At 46.8% G+C, this 18,374-nt stretch overlaps 1 long non-coding RNA gene across 1 annotated transcript; it reads right to left on the reverse strand.

Annotated features, from left to right (window-relative positions):
• Nucleotides 1-17,556: 17,556 nt before the first annotated feature.
• On the reverse strand, nucleotides 17,557-18,374 carry LOC147577620 (uncharacterized). The gene is made up of 2 exons (XR_015255875.1): nucleotides 18,157-18,374; nucleotides 17,557-17,883 (listed from the first exon to the last, which is right to left on the reverse strand). It is a non-coding gene; the product is annotated as an uncharacterized LOC147577620 (long non-coding RNA).

Genomic DNA, 18,374 nt, shown 5'->3' on the forward strand with positions numbered 1-18,374 from the left:
ATCCAATGGCAAAACATGGCATAGAGAGGGTCACTGTCAAGCAGGGTTTCATCACTTTAGGGAAGTCCTCCCATGTGGGAGTGTGCTCTCAAGCACGCGCTAGGTGCCAGGTGACAGTGACAGAGATTTTGAATGGATGACACTGTAAGCAGATCGAATACAAATCACGTCCCATTTCGGGTGTGGCCCAAACCGGCGCCCACACACTGGCCTTACCTTTCAACTGAATGGAGCCTGGTTCCTTATAGTCATGGTCAGAGATCTCTGGAGGTTTGGGACGTCGAGGGCTGGGTAGATTTGACCTTTGGATATCAGGATATCAGCAGCACCCTTGACCTGGATGAAGTGTGTAGACAGATGAGGGCCACAGGCTTTGAAATCAGGCACCCGAGTTCCTCCATCATCCGCCGTGCGACTACAGGCGCCTTACCCTAAACTCTCTGATTTCGGCATTTACAAAGCTGATACAAATCTTTAAGAATATATCTATCACACTTAAATTATTGGGTCATTTGTGAGGTTTAAATGAATTAATGGAGATAAAGTGCGTTGCTCATAACGAGCACCGCCAATACGTGTCAGAAAAGGGTCTTTTCAAAATCAGAATATTCCCCCCCCCCCGAACTTAGAATTATGATAATCTTACATAGCAAAGTGAAAGTAACCATAACTCTTAAATATTCTCGAATGAACTGGCCGCTTAGAGAAGTAGCTGATGCCCAAATCCCTCCACGCCCACACCCGTCTGTTTTTTGTTTTGTTTTTTTAAGAGAGAGAGTGTGAGCAGGGGAGAGGGGCAGAGAGAGAGAGAGAGGGAGAGAGAGGGAGAGAAAGAAAATTTTAAGCAAGCTGCACACTCAGCATGGAGCCAGACGTGGGACTCGATCCCACAATCCTGGGATCATGACCTGAGCTGAAATCAAGGGTCGGACAATCAACAGACTGAGCCACCCATGTGCCCCCTCCCCAATCTTGATCACATCTGTTGGGGCAGTGTCTGCACCGGCCTCACTTACAAAAGTCGAAACCATCTGAAAACACTGTGCAAAGATAATGTAAACTGATGACAAAGAGAAACTTCCAACCTTGCCTAGGATGTAAGATTTCATGAAGTTAAACAGCGTGACTGAGGAACTTGGGGAATTGTTCAGTGTGCAGTAGATGCCAGTGTTGCAGTGATAACCTAAAACTTATTAGTAAAAAGCCAAAATACGTATTTCATCATTTTAAGTTTTATTTTCTTCTTCCTTTTTTAATGTTTATTTTTGAGAGAGAGAGAGAGAGAGAGAGAGACGGACAGAGAGTGAGCAGGGGAGGGGCAGAGAGAGAGAGGGAGACACAGAATCCGAAGCAGGCTCCAGGCTCCGAGCCATCAGCACAGAGCCCGACACGGGGCTCGAACTCACCAACTGTGAGATCATGACCTGAGCTGAAGTCAGACGCTTAACCAACTGAGCCACCCAGGCGCCCCTTAAGTTTTATTTTCAAGATGACTTTCCAGTTGCTGCATGTGCCCCTCTAGGTGTGCAAACCCATGTTCCCTGGCACACTTGGGTTCACTTTAACTGGCCTTTATTCAGTAGAAATTATCCTCCAAGAAAAGAGGTCCCTGTGCATACGGGCCCCCATCTGGCATTTCCCAAGATGGCTTCACACATCATATCCTTCGCTATGAACTCTCTGGAGGCACAAATGGGAGACAAACAGGAGGAACAGGGCGAAGCTCGTGCCACCGATGTGTGGGATGGACATGGGGGAAGATAAGACAAGGCAAAAAGAAGAAGCAGCAGACAGACAAAAATAGGTCAGGATTCTGTTAGAGATGCTGCTTCCCCGAAAGGCAGCATAGACCTTCTGTGGCCCCCAAAAGCAGGAAGTCCTCCCCCCGGAAGCCAGCAGAACCCTGCAGTGAATAGCCCAGAGCTCTTCTGACCGAGGACCAAGGCTGCCGCGTGCAAGAAGCATCATGGCCTGAGCATGACGTTCAAGTGCAGGTGGAATGTAGGTTCAGAGTGGGTCCCTCTTGCACTTCTCCAGCGGCGCCTGGTTCGTTGGCCCTGCTGTGCTCTGTAACACCCCCCCCCCCCCCGTTTTCCCACCGACTTCCGCTGGGCCCATGCCCCGTGCTCCATGCCCTGGGGGGCGGTTCTATAGATATCACTGGGGGTACAGCTTCCGGCCTTCATGCTGTTCCCTGTGAAGGAGGGAATCCCATTACTGCCTTCTCGCCAAGTCGGCTGCCCCAGAAGTACGGTCTTCCAGGCCTCATCTTGCACAAATGACTCGTTGGTCCATCCACCACCGCAAAAACGCGAGTCACGTGTCGTGAAAAGCTGAAGGGATGTATTTTGTGTGCACAGAGATATAAGGTTTGCACGTTTCTGGTATTTAACTTCATTGAGGAAGGAGCGGGGCAGAAGTGAAGTCCACGTTTTTCGAAGTGAATCGTATTAAAAACCCACATCATGGGGCGCCTGGGTGGCGCAGTCGGTTAAGCGTCCGACTTCAGCCAGGTCACGATCTCGCGGTCCGTGAGTTCGAGCCCCGCGTCGGGCTCTGGGCTGACGGCTCGGAGCCTGGAGCCTGTTTCCGATTCTGTGTCTCCCTCTCTCTCTGCCCCTCCCCCGTTCATGCTCTGTCTCTCTCTGTCCCAAAAATAAATAAACGTTGGAAAAAAAAAATTAAAAAACAAAACAAAACCAAAAAAACCCACATCATGCAACATCTGTGTGAACCGGTCTCCAAGGACTCAATGTAAATGGGTTGTTGATATAAACAGACATGCTTTTAAGCAAAGACAGATGTTCCAAACCAAAATGTTGGGAAAACACACTAAACGGTTAAGTTCAAAGACATCTTGGCTTTTATTTCTTTCCCAATAGGTGAGTCGTTGCTGGGCTAGGACAGCAAGGCGTGGAAGAGAGAACATTTTGTTTCCCCAACAGAAAGGCACGCACGGGAAGCAGGTGCGTGAACAGCACACCCCCAAGAAGAACGTCTGCTTGCCTGTGTTGTGATACGTTCTCTTACTCATACATGCTCCTGGTGTTCATTGATTTATTTGAAGAACATTCCAGAAGTCTCCCGCACTCAGACCGCCTCAGAATATTATTTCAGGGAGTACTAAGTGGGAGGCTCTGGGAAATTAGTCACTGGAACTTGGGGGTGGGCGAGGCTGACGTCAGTGGGAGAAGAAGCTAGGAGCCGTCAGGGCTGTGGAGCGAGAACAGGTCCCGGGATCAAGGTCCTCAGCGGGTCCATGGAAAACACTGCTTGGTCAGTGGTCAGAGGCTGACGTCAGTGGGAGAAGAAGCTAGGAGCCGTCAGGGTTGTGGAGCGAGAGCAGGTCCTGGGATCAAGGTCCTCAGCGGGTCCATGGAAAACACTGCTTGGTCAGTGGGAACAGGCCTGCCTCTCGTTTTCTCAGTACAAGGACCCGAGATCAGAAAGATAACAAACGAATCTGCTTTTCAGCAGGGGGGAACACGCTTGATGGGATTACCAAGAAAACCAGAGTCAGGCAGAGAGGTCATTTATAAATAGAGCGATACACATTTTTTGCACGTCAGACTGTGCTCCGAAGTGTGTTCACATCTATCCCCTCACTGTATGTGAGGCATGAAGTAAAGAATTTAAAATTCCAAAGGAATTAGAGACAGGAGGCGAGTACTTTGTATTTTGATCAGACTACCCTTTATATGGGAAAAAATTCTACTGGACCCTGCCAGAGCCGGACCTCCTTCCTTCCAGGACGATAGAGCAAAGACGTGAGCCTTCCTTGGAAGAAAGCTCTAGCTGCTTTGGGAGGAGCTGAAGGCTAATTTGGAGGTGCCAGTGCTGGGGAACGAAACAGGTTGGAACACCAACCCAGGGCTCATCTTTGGCGATCCCCTCGCTGTCCCAGCGACAGCGAATCACGAATCACGTTGGGATGCACGTTATCTTCCTCCTGAACCCTAACATCATTATGTATGAGAAATTACTGCTCGGCCGTGCACACAGGCTGGGCAAGGTGTCAGGCATTGCAAAAGTAGCCCCTGACTGTGTTGATGTAATATCATCAGTCAGGAATCTGGAGGTTTGGCCTCTAAGATGCCGGAGTATATGAATAAAATGCGTTCACCAGACATTCAAATGAGGCTACAGATGATGCTCCGTACATGTAGACATCCTCTAGGAGACATGGTCAAGGCAAGACGTTCAGAGGCCAGTGTCCTCTGGCCGGTTGCACCAGAGGATGTGTTTTCCAGCTTCTCTTGCAGTGAGGTGGGCCATCTCACGGGGTGCTGGCCAACGGAAAATGAGCAGGAGGGACGGGAGCTACCAGGAGGCTTGGCCACAACACTCCTGGCCTGAACTTGGATACATTCTCCTCTTCATCATGACCTTGGGGGTCGTGTGTGGAGATGGCACCTTCACAAGATGTGAGGAGACTGGATCCCTGAGTTATGCCGCTCAGAGGAGAGCCCAAAAGAGCGGCACGGTCTCCGTCAGACTACGGATGAGGGAAAACAGGTCTTTGTTCGACTGAGACGTCAAGATTTGGAGACCGTTTGTTACAGCAGCTGGTATTTCTTATTCCGACTCCTGCATCCAGTTTCCAGGAATGATAGGCAGATACTGCCAAGTAGGGTGCTTTTGAGTGACTTATTTTGCGGTATTTTTTTTTTTGATATGGTGGGCAGTTCAAAACTGGTCCCAAGAGATCAAGGGTTGGAAGAGAAAGAAGCAGGGAATGAAAGGAGACGTGTTGCTCACTCAGGATCCGAATCACAATAGCTTCCCAGAGCAGAAGGAAATGAAAAGGGCTGTTGAGTTCATTCTCTGATTCTAAACATGGCTTCCTCCAGATCATCCTAGAGGGCTGGTCTGTTCCCTGTTCCTACAGGCAGCCGAACAGCGATCCAAAGCCCACCCTAGCATCCAGGGCTTTGTTGAGCTCCGACTCAAGCCTATTGGCGTGCCACATCTTGTTCCCATTCATTGCCTTCACTGAGGGAGCAGACTCTTGCTCTCAATTTCCACACTGTTGGTCTTTGTTGACTTGGCTACTGACATTGTATGAATTCCTCATCGTTCTTTCTTCTCTAGGAAAAATCATGCATTGCTCTTAAATTTATTTAATCCAACCAGCAATGGCTGAGGCTCAGTCTCTGCCCTCAAAGAGATAAGAGAGAGACATAAAAAAAAGGAAAAGCTAACAGGACCTTGTACACGTTATAATGGAGATGACAGCTACCAGCTTCAAGGGGAGCTTCCCAGAGAAGGTGGGTTTCAAGAGGCCCTAAAAATGCTGAGAGCCCGGAAGAGTGGGGAGAGGCATTAGAACATTCGAGAACTCTGGGAGCCAGGATGAGTGTGGGGCAAGATGGTGAGAAAACCATAGTGGAAACTTCCACTGAGGAGAGAAAAGAGGAGCGAGAGTGTCTGCCTCAGAAGAGGAGATGGTCACGATGGAAGCAGAGGCCAGAGAGGGAGAGGTGACGATGCTGTGCTACGCCTTGAGGAAGGAGGAGGGAGACAAGCCAAAAGATGCAGGTGGTCTGTAGAAGCTGAAGAAGGGAGAGGAACACATTCTCCACCACAGCCTCCAGTAGGAAGGCAGCCAGTCCTGTGGAAACCTGGACAGGAGGACTTCCGACCTCCAGAACTGTAAGATGATCAATTTGTGTTGATTTAAGCGACCAAGTCGGTAGAAACTGGTTACAGCAGCCACTGGAAACCAATACTGAGGACCTCAGCTTCGAGACTAGTGAGACTCTGATCTGCAACAGAGTCTTTGACTCGAGAGGCTTTTCAGCAGAGGCATAAAGTTACTCATCCCACACATATGCATGGGGTGAGTTCTGTGTAAGCCCCACAAAAACAGGTCCTTGCCCGTACTGGTCCCCAAGTGCCTTAGCACGGAGAACAGTATCTGTCACCCAGATAAAACCCGGTCAGGTATTTTCTGGATGAATGGGCAGATGGCTAGTAAATGCTACAATCTCTCCAGTGGACAACCTCACTCCCTCTCTCCTGAATTGTTTCAATATTCACCTCAGAGGCCCCTCAATCTTCGATCTTGTCTCCATTCCAATCTGTTGTCGAGTTCGTTGTCCAATACAAACTCTGGTTATGTAGTTTTTATCCAAATGAAATTTAAATTTCTTCAAATGTTATTTAAAGCCCTCGATGACATGGCCTCAGATTACCTTCGGGAGCAGAAACCGTCTACACCCACGTAGTCTTCTGTCTACACTGGCATGACTTCACCATAAGCAGTGTTCCCTAACATGACTTCATCATCTCACTGTGCTGTTGGTTCTTCTGTTCTGGGAAACACTTGCAGGGAACAGTGTAAGTTACTAACTTTCTCTTTAATCTCAGGAACTTACCAGAAAAAAATCCACCTAAATGAATATCGAACCATTCAACTCTTTCAACAGATAGTCTCGAGGGTTGTCTATTCTCCAGGACTCTTGAGAATCCTGCCTTAAAAGCCTCACCTTACTGTCCATGCTAATCCTAAACCGTGATATCCTGATCCTTCCCCAAACCCTGTCAAGCGTCCTCCTAAAACTGCTAAGCTTCTGAAACCCTATAAATGTCCCAACTTTGCCTTAAGCATCAAAAACACCTCTTGGGCTCTGTGGAGAGGGGGATGCCCCTTACTGTGGTGAACAGTGAACTCAGCTTTGCCTTACCAGCAGGTTGCAAGTATTCGGGGCGAACAGACATTAAACACCCAGCCAAATGTGCCACTTCTGGCTCCACTCTCGTAGAAGGCAGAATAAAGATCACTCGACGATGCCCACGTCCTCATGCCAGGAATCTGTGACCATGTAACATTTTAGGACAAAGAGGAATTAGAGTAACAGATGGGTTTGAGATGACTAATCAGTTTATTCCAAAATGGGGAGATCATGAGGCGCCTGGGTGGCTCAATCGGTTAAACGTCCAACTTCGGCTCAGGTCATGATCTCACGGTTTGTGGGTTCGAGCCCCACGTCCGGGCTCTGTGCTGACAGCTCGGAGCCTGGAGCCTGCTTTGGATTCTGTGTCTCCCTCTCTCTCTGCCCCTCCTCCACTCACACTCTGTCTCTCTGTGCCTCGAGAAATAAATAAACATTAACAAAAATTTTTTAATGGGGAGATTTTCCTGGATTATACAAGTAGGACCAGTGTAAACCCCAGGGTCCTTAAATGCAGAAGAGGAAACTGGGGAGTCAGGGTCAGACTGATGCAATGTGGGAAAGACTCAACCCACCATGAGTAGCTTTGGAGACAAAGCAAGGGGGCACGAGCCAACAGGTGGCCTCTAGAAGGTGGAAACAGCAAGGAAATGGAGTTTCATGAATTAGAGGTGGGAGAAGAATCCTCTATTGGAGAATAACACAATGGAAAAAAACAACTGCCGAAGAAAATTAAGAGTTCAATTCAGCGTACAACCCTGAGAGAGGCCACAAAAATGTTTGAAATCCTGGATGAGAATGGAAAATTATGAAGGTAAAATTGTCTCATCAAACGTCTCCAAACTGTAACAACATCTCTACACATTGACTATTGAACTTGAATACACACAAAGCCCACTACATTTGAAAACAACCGCAAAGCTTGGTGTTTCTCAATCCACCAGAATTCAGAATTCTCAAATATGCACAATGCAACAGATTCAACCAGCTACTTGTAGTAAGCTAATTTTGAAAGCAGTGGTTTTTTTTTTTTTAATGTTCTCAAATTATTTTACATTTAAGGAAAACATTGAAGATGGAAAGTGGGTACACTTTAATCTGGGTGATGTAAAATGTGGTTGCTCCAAAAGAGAGATTATAGCTCGCCCAGCCCCAGGACGGCTGGTCCTCTGGGAATGGGGCGGGACTCCATTGGACTTTTGACATGAATGCGGTGACAGAGTGGGAAGGATGCTAAATAAGACAAAAACAACGGCAGTTAATAGTCATTGAACACTCACCGTGTGCCACTGATTCCTTTCATCTTTTTTGTTAATTGGGGTGCAACTCACATAACATACAGTTAGTCACTTTATTTTATTTTTTATTTTTTTTAATTTTTTTTCAACGTTTATTTATTTTGGGGACAGAGAGAGACAGAGCATGAATGGGGGAGGGTCAGAGAGAGGGAGACACAGAATCGGAAGCAGGCTCCAGGCTCTGAGCCATCAGCCCAGAGCCCGATGCGGGGCTCGAACTCACGGACCGCGAGATCGCGACCTGGCTGAAGTCGGACGCTTAACCGACTGCGCCACCCAGGCGCCCCTAGTTAGTCACTTTAGAGTGCACGCTTCTGTGGCATTCAGTACATCCACGATGTTGTGCAGCCCCCAACTCTCTCCAGTTTTAAATCTTTTTCATCACCCTGACAAAGTACCCCTTACCCATCAAAGAGGAACTCCTTATTCTCCTCTTCCTTCCTCCCGTAACCACTCATCTGCTTTCTGTCTCTATGAATGGGCCTCCTCCAGGCATTTCAAATGAACGGAATCATGCCATATGTGACCTTTTGTGTCTGGTTTCTTTCTCAGAATATTTCCATCACCTCAAAAAGACACCCCATTCCTAAGAGCGGTCATCCTATTATCTATCCAGCCTCAGTCCCAAGCAACCACTAACCTACTTTCTGTCCCCATATAATTGCCTCTTCTGGACACTTCATATAAATGGAATTATACACCATGTGGTTTTTGTGGCTGGCTTCTTTCACTTAGCACAATATTTTCAGGATTCATTCACATTCTTTACAACTGCATGATGTCCCGCTGCATGTATATATCACAATTTATTGTGTATATATCACAAGACATCCATCTGTTGATGGGCATCTCGGTTGTTTCTATTTGGGGCCCTTATGAATATTACTGTTGTGAATGCTCGTGTACAAGTCTCTCTATGGACATACATGTTCATGTCCCTTGGATACATCCCTAGGAGTGAAATCTCTCATTAAGATGGTAACTCTATGCTTCACTTTTTGAGAAGTAGCCTCCTTTCATCTTCATAGTAGCAAAGAAACGGAATTTGAACTAGGTATGATCATGCACCCAAGGTGACTTCCAGTAAGAGGTAAAGCCATAATTTACATTCAGGCCAATCTTCCCCTAGAGTCCCTGCCCTTCTACCTCCTTGAGACTCCTTCCTATCAGCACATATGAGATAGAGAGTGGTGGGGGTTGGGGAGAGGAGGGACCTGACGGGTCTGTGCAGGGCATGACAGGCAGTAAAAGCTAGCAAGTGTAAGATTGTCCCCAGGTGCATTCTGAATAGAAGGCTGTGAAGGTGGATGGGGGCCAGATCCTAGAGGGCACTCAATGTCAGGATGACAGCCAAAGTCAGATAGCCCACAGTGGATGGGGGTTGAGGCCCATTAAGGCCCTTTACGTACTCAGGTAAAAATGGTGGCCCAGAGCGGGCCAGGTGAAAGAACCCATTCTGGAGCGCAGAGCTGAGAAAATGAACAGTGCTGTGCACTTTCTGCATGACTTTTATGGTTAAATTGAAAGACTCCCCACCTTTTAGCAAGGAAGAGAAATGAACAACAGGTGCAAACACAGACACACATACAAGAAGCAACAGTAACCTCTGTAGCCACAGCCACAGTGGCTGCAGCAATTCACAAAATTAAATAGGGAAGTCAGAAGAACTAGTACATAAAAATGCTGTAAATCTATTGAGATCCTTTTATCACAGGCACACAGAATTTTGCAATTTCAGGAGTCCCACAGACTTCTCGAAGATCTAATCTACAGGCTTGGATCTCAAGTTTATTTATTTTGCTCTTGTCTCTCTTGTATATTAAGATGGATATTTAGGGGCGCCTGGGTGGCTCAGTCAGTTAAGCGTCCAACTTCGGCTCAGGTCACGATCTCGCGGTCCGTGAGTTCGAGCCCCGCGTCAGGCTCTGGGCTGATGGCTCAGAGCCTGGAGCCTGCTTCCGATTCTGTGTCTCCCTCTCTCTCTCTGCCCCTTCCCCGTTCATGCTCTGTCTCTCTCTGTCTCAAAAATAAATAAAACGTTAAAAAAAATTAAAAAAAAAAAAAGGTAAAAAAGATGGATATTTGGCCCATTCATTTTTAGCTCTTTCCCCCAATATAAATACTTAAAGCTATAAATATGCTTCTAAGTTCTGCTTTAGCTGCATTTCCCTAGTTTGGTATTTTCTTAATCATGCGGTTGTAAATATTTTCTTTTTATTTAAGTTTATTTATTTATTTTTAATGAGAGAGAGAGGGAGAGAGAGGGAGAAGGGGAGGGGCAGAGAAAGAGGGAGAGAGAAAGGATCCCAAGCAGGCTCTGCACTGACAGCGGGGGGCTCAAATTCACTAACCATGAGGTCATGACCTGAGCCAAAATCAAGAGTTGGACGCTTAACTGACTGAAGCCACCCAGGCACCCCGTATCTATTTTCTAATTCCATTTTGATTTCTTCCTTGAGCTTTTGGTTTGTTTATCTATTGCTGCATTGAAAAAAAATAACTAGAAGCTTAAAATAGTATCTTCTTTTCTCTTGTGATTTTATGGGTCATGAATCTGTGCAACTTTCAGCTGGATGATTCTTTTGCTCCCCTAAGAGCTGGCCCAGGTGACTGGTGATATTCAATTATTCAGATGATAGATGGGCTGGTCTGGAGGACAACCTCCCTCATGTGGCATCTTGGCAGGGATGGATAGGAGGTCAGGTGCAGGTGAGACTTTTGAGACCGGAGTATCTACATAGGGTATCTGCTGCACCATGGCCTCAGGATGGTTGGACTAGTTCAAGGTGGCTCAGGGTTCCCAGAGAGTGTCGGGGGAAAGAAACTGTCAGTCTAAGGTCTGTACCTGGGAACTGGCACAGCACCACTTCTGCCCTATTCTGTTGCTTGAAGCGGTCAAAGGGACGCCCTCCTCAGATTCATTGGAAGAGAGACACCCCACCCCAGATTCGGTTTTGTGCTGAATTGTATCTCCTCAAAATATGCATGTTGAAACCCTAACCCCAATAACTCAGAATATGACTGTATCCAGAGGCAGGATCTTTATGGAAGTAATTAGGTTAAAGTGGGGTCATCAGAGTGGTCCCTAATCTCATCAGACTGCCATCCTAATAAGAATAGGAAATTACAGGGGTGACACGTGGGGACACAGTGAGAAGAGGGCCATTTTCAACCAAGCAGAGAGGCCTCAGGAGAATCCAGACAAGCAGACACCTTGATCTTCGACTTCTGGCCTCCAGAACTGTGAGAAAATAACTTGGTGTTGCTTTGGGTCCTTCTTTTTTTTTTTTTTTTTTAATGGAAAAGAAGGCACTGCTGGAAATAATCCTGGACCATATTAAGGAGAAAAGGAACACGGACTGTACAGAAACAATTCCAACAGCTAGATCATAATGTTAATAAACCCTGACATTCTAAAACACATTAGCACCTTCTCATACAAGGTTTTACAGACACAGTTCTAACAACTGACACACAAGAACACAAGAGGCTTGACCTGGATAGTGAACAAAGAAAACCACTAACCAAGATGGCCCACGTGAGAATAATGCCCATGAGAGAAGTTTAAAAAGACCTGACAGGGGAGCCTGGGTGGCTCGGTCGGTTAAGCATCCAACTCTTGATTTCAGCTCAGGTGGTGATCTCACAATTCATGGGTTCATGAGATCCAGCTCCCGTGTTGGGAACAGAGCCTGCTTGGGATTCTCTCTCTCCTTGTCTCTCTGCCCCTCCTCTCTGACTCAAAATAAATAAATAAACATTATTTAAAAAAAAAAGAGCTGGCCATGTGTGTGGTAAGGCAAAGATTTTTTTTCCCATGTACTCAAATATATTCAGGATTTTGACTGAGCAGTAGGGGTGACTAATGTTCTTGTTCTTCCTCAGAATCAGGTCACAGCAAGAGGGTTAGAAGATCTAGCTTATAGGAAGAAATGATGGAATTCCTGGAAGGTATACTGAGAGAAGTTGTAATCTCCCCCCTCTAGCAATTCTGAAAGAGAGCACAGCCAACTGTTTTGGTTAATAATCCATACGAAATCTAGCCTAAATCATGGTGCTCATTCTAAATAATAACGGTGGCTCTGCTTAGGGGAGCTATGAATCCCTTCTGAGACAGTGATGGATATTCCATTTATATGTTTTATCCGATTTAATCTCCTCGGCATTTTTGCATTTTTAGTTTTCATTATTATGCTTCCTTTGCCGGTGAAGGACTTAAAGTTCTGACAGGTTAAGTTACTCACACTGGGTCGTATGGCTGTTCAGTGGTAGAGCAGAGATGCAAGTCCAAGTTAGTTGGGGTTTGAGGATTCCAAGTATCAAAACCAACTCTGGCATCTCAGGCGAAATAGATAAGTATGTGTAGTAGCCGGGGCTCCCCAGAAACAACCAATAGGAGATGTATGATGCATGAGAGAGGGTGGGAAATGGGAAGGGGCTCACGCAGTATGGAGGTGACAAGTCCCACAAGACACCGTCTGCAAGCTGGGGAACCAGAAAAGCCTACGGTGTGATCCCAGGATCCCCAGAAGAGTCATATTTATAGAGACAGAAAGTAGATGATGGGTGATTGCTTAGGTCTAGGGGAGGGCAGAAGGGGGTCTGAAGTAGAAGAAAACTGAAGAAGAGGTGTCTGGGGGGCTCAGTCCATTAAGCATCTGACTCTTGATTTCGGCTCAGGTCATGATCTCATGGCGGGTGGGTTCAAGCCCTGCGTCGGGCTCTACGCTGACAGTGCAGAGCCTACTTGGGATTCTCTCTCCCTCTCTCTGCCTCTCTCATGCTTCGCTTGTTCTTTCTCTCTCTCTCAAAATAAATAAATAAAATTTTAAAAAAAGAGGATAGCTAAAAGGGACAGGGGTTCTCTGTGCAGTAATGAAAATATTCTAAACTTGATTGGGGTGATGGTTGCATAACTTTGTGAATATAGTAGAAACCACTGAGTGAGTTGTACAGTATGTGAATTACAGCTCAATAAAGCTGTTACCAAAAAATTTTAACAGAGGGCATGCCTGCGTGGCTCAGTTGGTTAAGTGTCGGACTCTTGATTTCCATTCAGGTCATGATCCCAGCATCATAGGATCAAGCTCCAAGTTGGGCTCCCTGCTGAGTGTAAAGCCTGCTTAAGATTCTCTCTTTCTCCCTCCATTCCTCTCCTGCTCATTCTCTTCTCTCTCTCTCTCTCTGTCAAAAATAAAAATAAAAAGATTTTTTTATTTTATTAAACATTTTTTAATGTTTATTCATTTTTGAGAGAGACAGAGACAGAGTGCAAGTGGGGGAGGGGCAGACAGAGCGGGAGTCACAGAGTCGGAAGCAGGGTCCAGGCTCTGAGCTGTCAGCACAGAGCCTGACATGGGGCTCGAACTCACAAACTGCGAGATCATGACCTGAGCCAAAGACAGACACCCAATCGACTGAGCCCCCCAGGCGCCCCCCAAAATAAAGTCTGGGAGGTCTGATGTCCGAGGGCAGGAGAGTTGGGTGTTCTAGCTCAAAAAGAGAAATCCAGAGACTTTGCCTTTCTTCTGCCTTTTTCTTCTCTTTGGGCCCTCAACAGGTTCGATGAAGCCCATCCCCATGTGTGAGGCAACTCTCTTCTCTTAGTCTCCCAAACCAAAGGCTAACCTCTTCTGGAAACACCCTCACAGACACACCCAGAAATAATGTCTTATCAGCATCTAGGCAGGATCAGTCAAGCGAACGCATAAAATTATGTTCTGAAAGAAAATAAATAAACTGTATGTGGAGAAAAGTAGCCAATGAATGGCAGGGTTTAGGAACGGGTAAATTCTGTTGATGTTATCGAAGCTGCCCTGTCTGTGGTGCCTGGTCTGGCGGCGCTAGCAAAGACCACGTGTTTGACCGGAACACTCGTAAATGAGGTACAACTGTGTTTCTTAAACCACCACCACGTGGTTCTCTTCCGCTTACCTTTTGGTCATTGATTTCTAACTTAATAGCCTCGTGGCTAGAGACTGTGGTGTGTGACTTAGTCATTTGAAATTCATGGGGCTTGTCTTTTAGCCCGGGACGTGTTGCACGACGTGGGTAAATATTCTTTGTGTGAGCCACAGGAAGGTGAATTCTATAGTCATGGTTCCATGACCCTTATACATCTGTGGGGCCAAGCGGGGGGCTCGAGAGAGGCTGTTTTCCCGGTGGTTCCCCGGTGGTTGTGGTGGGTGACACTTCTAGCTCACCTGCGCACTGAGGGTGTGTAAGGGTAGGGCTTACCTGTAGCCTTAAGAAATAACAGCTTTGTTTTAACACTATAGGTTAAGAGATAACAGCCTTATCCTATCAGTCAAAGGATGGATTAGCGCCTGATTGGATTGGGGCAAGGGCCTGTTTGAACTGTTTCTACCTGGGAACTATTCCTTTGTTCTGTTCCCAGGTGATAATAAGACGATGTGGTCGGCTATAAAAACTCTGAACCCCAGCTGTTCGAGACCGCACTCTGGTCAAGAGCTCCGGTCCCGATCGATCGGTTTGCCTTACCTCTCGTGGCAATAAACTTTGTTGTGACTGTCACTGGTGCCCGTAGCATTCTGTTTCAGGAGTCGTGTGGATGCAACAGGTGCAGCCAGTTGGGAGCCTCACGTGGTGGCAGGGGCCTCCTGCTGGACTCCCTACCTTTGATGGCACCAGGCTTCGTTTCCAGCTCTCTTCCTGCTCCCAAAGTTGCAGGAGTGGATGCCCCAGTTCACCTGCTTTACTCTCAAGGCGAAGACCGCGCCTGGCTCAGCACACCCTGCCCCCACCTGCAAGTGCCCGACTTCAACCAGCCTCTCGCGCACATCTTCCAGAGCTTTTGCTGGCTTGTGGATGCACGTCAAGGGATTCCTTAAAAAGTCTCTCATTCGGGACGCAAGACACTAAAAATACAAAGGGAGAAGGGCCACGCCAAGTACAAAAGCAGAACGACCCACAATCTGCAACCATCTGCCCAGAAAAACAACCGCTTACCTACAGAAATCAGCCCGGGTAGCCAGCCTGCTGCAAGAGGCAAAACCGATTTCTCCACCGACAATCCGGGAAGGCAGGCAACAATCTCTGTAACGAGCAGCCCAAAGGGGCCAGCGCCTCATCAATAACTGACGCTTTTCCCGTCCTTCCTTCCGATTTAGGCCCAACACACCCCAGAAAGCTAAACAGGCGCCTGTCACCAATCACAGGAGACGCCCCGCTTCTAGGCAGCAACCTGAAGCTTCCCCGGGCAGATAGCCTTCCTCAGGGCGCCCCTGGAGCCTTCTCTTTCCTCCACTACGAAGCTTTCCCTCTCCTCCACCCACCTCTGCGGTTCTGTCAAGACAGGGCGATGGTGGCCGACTCCCCCGTCATGGCCGCCTCAGAGTAAACAGCCTTGGCTTTTCCCATTTGGGTAGACTTCGCTTATTTTGTTTAGTTATTTTGATTATTTTAACCATCACCTTCAGTTGTTCCTTAGCCTGTAATGTGGTCTGGTGCTTGTCAATTGGTGGGTCTGTTTTGTTCCTTTCTCACGAATTTCCAGAATACAGACTTTGCCCTCAACACGGACTCAGCAACGCTCCCTTGTCCACTTCCCTTCCCTACCCGAGCCTCACACCGACAGGCTTCTCTGCTGCCTCGGTTCTCCACACGGTGGCCAGAAAGATGCTTCCAGAATGCAATTCCGCTCACCTTACTACCCGGATCTACCACCACCTTCACCCCTCCTGGGGTCTATTCAGGAGATAATCGCTAAGATCACAGTTCATTGTGTTGGGTGTATGTATTACTCTCAAATTAATTCCTCATGAGAATGAGGAGATACTCAGATACGGTGAAATTAACAGAATTCTCTTGTCATTCCATGTAACAACTTGTGGTTAATGTCTGTACCAGGAATGCAGCGCCGCCGCGTAAAGGGCTGGAATTCGGACCTGCATTCCTGGCTCTCCGTCTGACTTCACTGTGCCAGAAGAAAGATGTTGCGTCGTAACAGAAACCAGACCTTTGTGGGGAGGTGGCCTATCCATGGGCATCGCTCGTGCACCTGAGGACAAAGCAGGCATGAAGGTTCTGCCTATAAAGGAAATAACTAGGTGGAACCCAAAACCTCTGTGACACTTATAATAGCGGGGGAGGAAAGGGAAGGGGGTGGTGGGGAGGGACGACCTTGAACTTTGCAAAAATTTCTTTCTGCTCTTGGAGCATGCCGGAACACCTGTCCTATCAAGCCACTGCTAGAAGCCTTCTGGGTCACTCGGCTCTGATTTGAACAGGACTGAGGTCAGGAAAACCCTTCCTGAAAAGTGACATTTAGACTGAGACCTGCAGAAAGGATCTCAGTTAGAAACAAAAATCCTTGCTCAGAATTTCAGCTGCGCTGGCTACAAATGGCTGCAGGAATCTGGAATCATAGATAGAAGACTTTTACAAGCAAGGGGTTAATTCAGCATCCTAAATCTAGTATGCATTAGTTAAATAAAGTTCTGTGGGGGAAAGGGGGTGGGGGAGTTGGAGGTGGGGGGACCGTGTACCTCTCTCATTGATGGTTGTCATACTGATAAAGTCCTTATCAGAGAGGAAGGTTTTCAAGACTGTAATTCATTTTCACCCATTGGTTTACTTTGAGTTTGCCAGAAAAATCATTGTTCTTTTTTTTTTATTTTTTTAACATTTTATTTATTTTTGAGAGACAGAGAGAGAGAGAGCATGAGCAGGGGAGGGGCAGAGAGAGAGGGAGACACAGAATCCGAAGCTGGCTCCAGGCTCTGAGCGGTCAGCACAGAGCCCGACGCAGAGCTCAAACCCACTAACCTTGAGATCCTGACCTGAGCCAAAGTTGGACACCCAACTAACTGAGCCACCCAGGTGCCCCCAGAGAAATCATTGTTAACTAAGCATCAGATTCCATTTAAATCAAAATAATTCCTATTTACATAATTTAAAGAAGGTCTTTGGAGAAGTGGGAAATAGGCTTTGCTGAAGTATTAGCTCCTGCCCAGCTCAGCTCAGAGCGAACATTGTCTCCTTAATCCAGGCACAGCCCTGCAGGGATGTCCAGGACTCCAGACCCACTTCCTAAAGAAAGAAACAGGCTGTTAACAGTCCAAGTCGTATGCCCCTCCTTACCATAGTAAGTTGATTCATTCCTTTGTCTGACGTAATTAAACTGAACTTTGGAAAGTCACTCCTATTCTATTACCAGCAGTGGGACAGAACAAAGACAAGAAAATAATGTCTTCAGTTTCTTCTCAGTTTTTCACTTTAACTACGTTCTACCAGATTCTCAAATTTCCAACAATTGACTAGGCTCTCAAATTAGAGGCCTGTAAACAATGCTACTTTATACAAAAGCATAGCATCCGGTCATTTGGGGATACAGTGTGGCCAATGACCACACGTGGGTTTCCAGCATAGATTGTTCCAAAACACTGTACATGTGGCCTGGTCTATAGACTATGCGACAGATAGATGATAGATAGATAGATAGATAGATAGATAGATGGATAATGTAACTGGGGCCCAAGGATATAAGAACACCTAGCTCCAGGAATCCCAAAGAGATCAGGTTCGGCCACTTTCCGCTGACAAAATCCAAAGGCAGAGAGACGTTTGGTGGCGACACAGAAAGGAATTTATTTCAGGGACGCCAACACTGGGAAGACAGCTGACTAACATCTCAGGGGTTGTCTCCAAAGTACCGAAAACACTTCCAGGTTTATACAAGGGAAATGTGGGACAAGGGTGGGTGGGTACATGCAGCTGGACAGCCAAGGTCAGGTGGATCGTTATCTTGAGGTCAATCACGTGGGGGCTTGCAGGCTCAGGGCAGTTCCCTGTGGCTTGAGGGGGTAATTTCGGTTTCCATCAAGGGATGCTTTGCCCGCTGGGTCCTTTGCCCGAGTTAAGAAATGACGAGAGAAAAGCGCTCTAAAAGTCTGATATATAAGGGAAACCATTTTAGATTTCTTTCTAAATCAGCGTGACCGTACATAAACTTTGTTCAAACCCAGAGCCTGGTTTATGATCCACCCCCCACGGACTGTACACCTGCTTTGTGAATGAGCAGCCAAAAGGACAACCATCTTGTTCTAGAGATATCCATCGGGGCTCCTGCTTTATGCATTCCTTGATGTTAAAACTCGCAATTCCTGCCTATATGCTAATCTATAATCTTTTGAGCTGTTACAAGATGTAAAAAAAGCACATACCTCTGTAAAATCTGTTCATTCTCCGGAGCACTTTCTTCCCCATAAAGAGCATGGTTCCCAGACAGCCGTCCCAACTTGGGCTCAAAGAAAACTCTCTTTCTTTCTTTTAGCAATTCTAAAAGTTTTGTTCATTTTAAGTCAGCAAAGATAAGCTGGAAGGAAGGACTTAGAAAAATAGACTGAGGTCAAAATGGAGGTAGGTGAAGCACTCTTTCAAA

This window comes from Puma concolor, chromosome C2 (genome assembly GCF_028749965.1).
Source record: "Puma concolor isolate L17-30 chromosome C2, mPumCon1.1.hap2, whole genome shotgun sequence".
Classification (NCBI taxonomy): domain Eukaryota; kingdom Metazoa; phylum Chordata; class Mammalia; order Carnivora; family Felidae; genus Puma; species Puma concolor.